Source organism: Callorhinus ursinus, unplaced genomic scaffold, assembly GCF_003265705.2.
Source record: "Callorhinus ursinus isolate GAN/ISIS: 27379988/994484 unplaced genomic scaffold, GSC_fseal_2.0 scaffold31, whole genome shotgun sequence".
Lineage (NCBI taxonomy): Eukaryota > Metazoa > Chordata > Mammalia > Carnivora > Otariidae > Callorhinus > Callorhinus ursinus.
This window is the reverse complement of record NW_027397093.1, coordinates 15,648,832-15,654,831: the sequence shown is the minus strand read 5'-3', so window position 1 is coordinate 15,654,831 and position 6,000 is coordinate 15,648,832.

Sequence of the window (6,000 nt, the reverse complement as noted above, 5' to 3'; positions counted from 1 at the left end):
TTACTCATTCTCTCCATTAACCTTTTTTTTTTTTTAAAGATTTAGTTACTTGAGAGAGAGCGCACATGAGTGGGGGAGGGGCAGAGGGAGAGGGAGAAGCAGACTCCCGGCTGAGTAGAGAGCCCGATGTGGGGCTCGATCCCAGGACCCTGAGATCATGACCTGAACCCAAGGCAGATGCTTAACTGATTAAGCTACCCAGGTGCCCCTGCATTTCCCTTTTGATACAGCTATTACTCCTTTTTTTGTTTTTTACTTTTTTGGGTTGTTAAATCAGTATTTAGAAATTATGCTCATGACTTTTGTACTACTTCATAGGTCATTTCTCTAACTTCATTTTCTAACCTATCAAAATCTTAGTTTATCATAGTGTTTGTTTCTTAGAGCTCTTTATTATTATTTGGCAGTTCCTTTTTTCCTTTTGAAAGTAAGAGTAACAAACAATATAATGTCTATGTCTTGAGAAAAAAAAGATTTTAGATACACATTTGAAAAGAAAGATTTAGATACACATCTGAGTCACGGCATTCAGAAGAATGAAGGGGAGTATGATGTTGAGGGGAAAAAAAAGGTAAGGGTTTTGTTGCTTCACACGAGAATGTTGGCATTCTAATAGCTGACAGTCCCCAGCTCTAGGAAAGTGGATGCGTTTGGTGCTGGGCTTCTTACGGAGACTTTTGTCCATTAGACGAGAAAAATCTCTACCTTGAGAGACGATGGAAGAAATACTTGCCATGACTTCGGTCTTCTAAATTCTGCACAGTGATTTAATCTCATCACCACCTGGTCCATATACCGTGACTTTACTCAGGGATCTGTACAAATTCATATAAATGATTTCCAGCAGCATTACCAATTCTGCCTGCTGTTATTCAATTTTTAGTAATATTAGAATTCATGTATTTTCACTTTTTTTTAACTAAATCTTGCCCTGATTTTAAAGCTTATCTTGCTCCTTTTCCTAGGCCAATGCTCTTCTTCTCTTACTAATGTAATACGTCATATCTTGTATTGTTATAGCAAAGTTTACAATGTATATGCATACATTACTTCATTTACTGACAGTCCTGGTACAGTATTTCTTAGAGGCGGTCATCTTCTTAGCTGAATTTAAACTGCCTGAAGCTAATTAAGAATGTAAAATGTGGGGTGCCTGGGTGGCTCAGTCGTTAAGCATCTGCCTTCGGCTCAGGTCATGATCCCGGGGTCCTGAGATCGAGCCTGCATTGGGCTCCCTGCTCCACCGGAAGCCTGCTTCTCCCTCTCCCACTCCCCCTGCTTGTGTTCCCTCTCGCTGTGTCTCTCTCTGTCAAATAAATAAAATCTTTAAAAAAAAAGAATGTTGTAAAATGTTATCAGAGAATATAAACGTTTAACACTATCAAAATAAAAAATATTGGAAAATGTGTCAGAAAGTACACCTTTGAATCATTCCCAGAAAGTCTTATTAGGAAGTTCCTTATAGATTCATATACGCTTTTTATCAATTATGACTTTTCCTAATTAGCCCAAAGTTAAATTTCTCTTTTTGAACTTAAAACTCTTGCTAGGAAGAAAGTACTGAATTTTTTTGAGTGTCATAAAGCTCTTTCACCCCCTCCCTTCAGTTCCATTCTTTTTAGTTACCTTATTCTTGTTTCATGGATGCAATATCTTATTTCCCTAAAGATACTTCAGGTTTTTAAAAAACTTTTCTTCTGTTTTCTATATACATATATTTTTTTCTTGTTTGGTTTGACTTTTTTTTTTAAAGGTTTTATTTGAGGCGGGGGGAGGGAAGGGGAGAGGGATAGAGAATCTGAAGCAGACTCCACACTGAGCACAGAGCCCGATGTGGGGTTCGGTCCCACGGCTGCAAGATCATGACCTGAGCTGAAACCAAAAGTCAGATGTGTAACTGACAGACACCCAGGGGCCCCTGGTTGGTTTCTGCTTTTATTTTGGTAACTTTTTTTTTTTTTTTTTTTTAAAGATTTGTTATTTATTGGAGAGAGAGAATGAGAGACAGAGAGCATGAGAGGGAGGAGGGTCAGAGGGAAAAGCAGACTCCCCGCCGAGCAGGGAACCCGATGCGGGACTCGATCCCAGGAGTCCAGGATCATGACCTGAGCCGAAGGCAGTCGCTCAACCAACTGAGCCACCCAGGCGCCCACTTTTGGTAACTTCTCTTGAGTGTCTAGTAATCTTTGGCTATGTTCATATTTAAAAGAGGAATTAAGCTAAGCTCTGTTGACACGGATAGAGCTTGTTAACTTCAGGGTTTTGATGTAGGTTGATTGGATCATAAGCTGGCTTTTTTTTAAACTAAGAAATAATAGACGTATAACATTGTATAAGTTTAAGCTGTACAAGGTGTTGGTTTGATACATTTATATATTGCACTATGATTACTAGAGTAGCATTAGCTAACATACCATGTTATCATGTCATATTTATCATTCCTTTTTTGTATTGAGAACAGTTGAGATTTAATCTCTTAGTAACTTTGAAGTTTATAATATACTGTTGACTATAATCACTTTGTTCTACCTGAGATCTCTAGAACTTATTTATCTACTTGTTATAACTTTGCACCCTTAAACAACATATCCCCAAATTCCTTATTCCCTAGTCCCTGGTAACTGCCATTCTACTTTCTGTTTTTACAAATTCAATTTCTTTTTAGATTCCACCTATAAGTGATACCATACAATATTTGTTCTTTTCTGTCTGACTTATCTCACTTAGCATAATGCATTCAGGGCCCATCCATGTTGTCACAAATGGCAGGATTTCCCTGTTTCTCATGGCTGAATGATATTCCATCTTCTTTTTAAAGATTTATTTATTTATTTTAGAGAGAGTGAGTGTGAGATGGGGGGAGGGGCAAAGGGAGAGGGAGAGAGAGAATCTCAAGGAGATTCCCTGTAGAGTGTGGAGCCCGACACAAGGCTTGATCTCAGGACCCTGAGACCATAACCTGAGCTGAAATCAAGAGTTGGATGTCCAACTGACTGAGCCACCCAGGTGCCCCAAAGTTAATTAAAAAAAAAATTTTTTTTTTTTTTTAAGTAGGCTCCATTCCCAGGGTGGAGTCCAACACGGGACCTGAACTCATGACCCTGAGATCAAGACCTGACCCGAGGGGCGCCTGGGTGGCTCAGTCATTAAGCATCTGCCTTCGGCTCAGGTCATGATCTCAGGGTCCTGAGATCGAGCCCCGCATCAGGCTCCCTGCTCAGCGGGAAGCCTGCTTCTCCCTCTCCCACTCCCCCTGCTTGTGTTCCCTCTCTCCATGTGTCTCTCTCTGTCAAATAAATAAATAAAATCGAAAAAAAAAAAAAAAGACCTGACCTGAGATCAAGAGTCAGATGCTTAACTGACTGGCACCCCCATATTCCTTCTTTTATCCATTCATCCATTGACAGACACTCAAATTATTTCCATATTTTGGTTATTTGTGAATAGTGCTGCAGTGAAAATATGTGTGCAGATATCCCTTCATGATACTGATTTCAATTGCTTTGGATATATAGCCAGGAGTGGGATTTCTGCAACATGTGGTTCAGTTTTTAATTTTTTGAGGAACTGCCATACTATTTTCCATAGTAACTACCAATTTACACCCCCACCAACAGTATATCAGGGTTCCCTTTTCTTTATATTCTTTTTTTTTTTTTTTTTAAGATTTTACTTATTTATTTGACAGAGATAGTGAGAGCAGGAACACAAGCAGGGGCAGTGGGAGAGGGAGAAGCAGGCTTCCCGCCGAGCAGCAAGCCCGATGTGGGGTTAGACGCCTAACCAACTGAGCCACGCAGGCGTCCCCTTTTCTCCACATTCTTGCCAACATTTGCTATCTCTTGTCTTTTTGATAAAAGCCATCCAAACAGGTGGGAGGTGATATCTCATTGTGGTTTTGATTTGCATTTCCCTGATGATGAGTGATGTTGAACACCTTTTCATACAGGCCATTTGTATGTCTTCTTTGGAAAAATGTCTGTTCAGGTCCTTAGTTCATTTTTAAATTGGATTGTTTTCTTGTTTGCTATTATATGAGTTCTTTATGTATTTTAAATATTAGTCCCTTAGCAGACGTGGTTTGCAAATATTTTCTACTATTCTGTAGATTGTCTTTTATTGATTATTTCCTTTGCTGTGCAGAAGCTCTTTAGTTTAACGTAGTCCCACTTGTTTATTTTTGTTTCTGTTGCCAGTGCTTTCAGTGACTTATCTAAGAAGTCATTGCCTAGACCAATGTCAAGGGTTGTTTTTCCTATGTTTTCTTCTAGGAGTTTTATGATTTCAGGTCTTACATTTAATCTTTGATCATTTTTGAGTTACTTTTGTGAGGGGTGTAAGGTTAAGGGTCCAGTTTTATTCTTTTGCTTGTGGACATCCAGTTTTCCCAGCACCATTTATTGAAGAGACCATCCTTTTCCCATTGTGTGTTCTTGGCACCCTTGTCAAAAATTAGTTAACTATATATGTGGGGGTTTATGTGTGGGCTCTCTACTGTTCCACTGATCTATTGGCCTGTTTTTAATGCCCATACCACAGTTTGGATTAGTATACTTTTTTTTAAAGATTTTATTTATTTATTTGAGAGAGAGAACGATCATGAGCAGGGGGGGAAGGGTAGAGGGAGAAGCAGACTCCCCATGGAGCAGGGCGCCCAATGCAGGACTTGATCCCAGGACCCTGGGATCATGACCTGAGTCGAAGGCAGACGCTTAACCGACTGAGCCACCCAGGCGCCCGAGTATAGCTTTGTAACATAGCTTGAAATCAGATATGATACCTGTTCTTTCTCAGGATTACTTTGGCTATTGGGTTATTAGCTGGCTTTTTTAGTGTATTCCCCAAATATCAGGATCTATGGGGTTTTAAAAAAAATAAACTTAAAACATTTAGAATAGTTTTAGATGTGCAGGAAGTTGCAGAGATAGTACAGAGCTCTCATATGGCCTATACCCAGTTCCACCTATTGTTAACATCTGACATCAGTGTGCTATATTTGTTATAATTAACTAAAGTCCACAAATTGTTTAGAGTTCCTTAGTTCTTAACCTAATGTCCTTTTTCTGTACCAGGATCCCATCCAGGATACATTTTCAGATTTAACTATCATGTGTCCTTGGGCTCCTCTTGGCCATGACAGTTTCTCAGACTTTTCTTGCTTTTGATGACCTCAACAGCTTTGAACTGGACTAGTCACATATTCTATAGAATGTCTCTCATTTGGGATTTGTCTGATATTTTTCTTATGATTAGACTGGAGTTTTGCTGTTTGAGGGTAAAGTGAAGGTAAAGTGCTATTCTGATCATATCATATCAAAGGTACATACTATCAACATGACATCCCTGATGATGTTGACCTTGATTATCTGACAGGTAGAGTTTTAGCAGATTTCTCTTGCAAAGTTAGTCCCTTCTCTCCCCCTTTCATATTGTATTCTTTGGAAGGAAGTCACTGTGTTGTAGCCCACACTTCAGGAGGGGGGTGTTATGCTCCACTTCCTTGAGGGGGAATTATCTACATAAATTATTTGGAATTCTTCTGCATGGGAGATTTGTCCTTTCTCCCCCATTTATTTATTTATTCAATTCTCTGTATCAGTATGGATTCATGGATATTTATTTTACACTTTGAGTTATAATCCAATAATACTTTTATTGCTCAAATTGTCCTAGCTTTGGTTATTTTGAGGTCTTTTAGTTGGTCCTTTGTATCCCTTTGACATGTCCCTAACTTTTTTTTTTTTTTTTAAGCATTTACTTATTTTCTGGCACAAGAGGCTCCAGGCTCATTTTGTGTATACCTTGCCCCAGCTCTAGAACCAGACATTTTCCCAAGGATCCCAGGTTCCTGTGTGTGTGTGTAGAATGATATTAGAAACTAAGATCTGGGTACCAGATGTGCTTGTTGCCACTGAGTATCATTGCTTCTAGGGTCTCTCAGCTGACAGAGCAAGGAAACAGATGAGTACACTAACCCAGGTACATATGTTTATACATCCA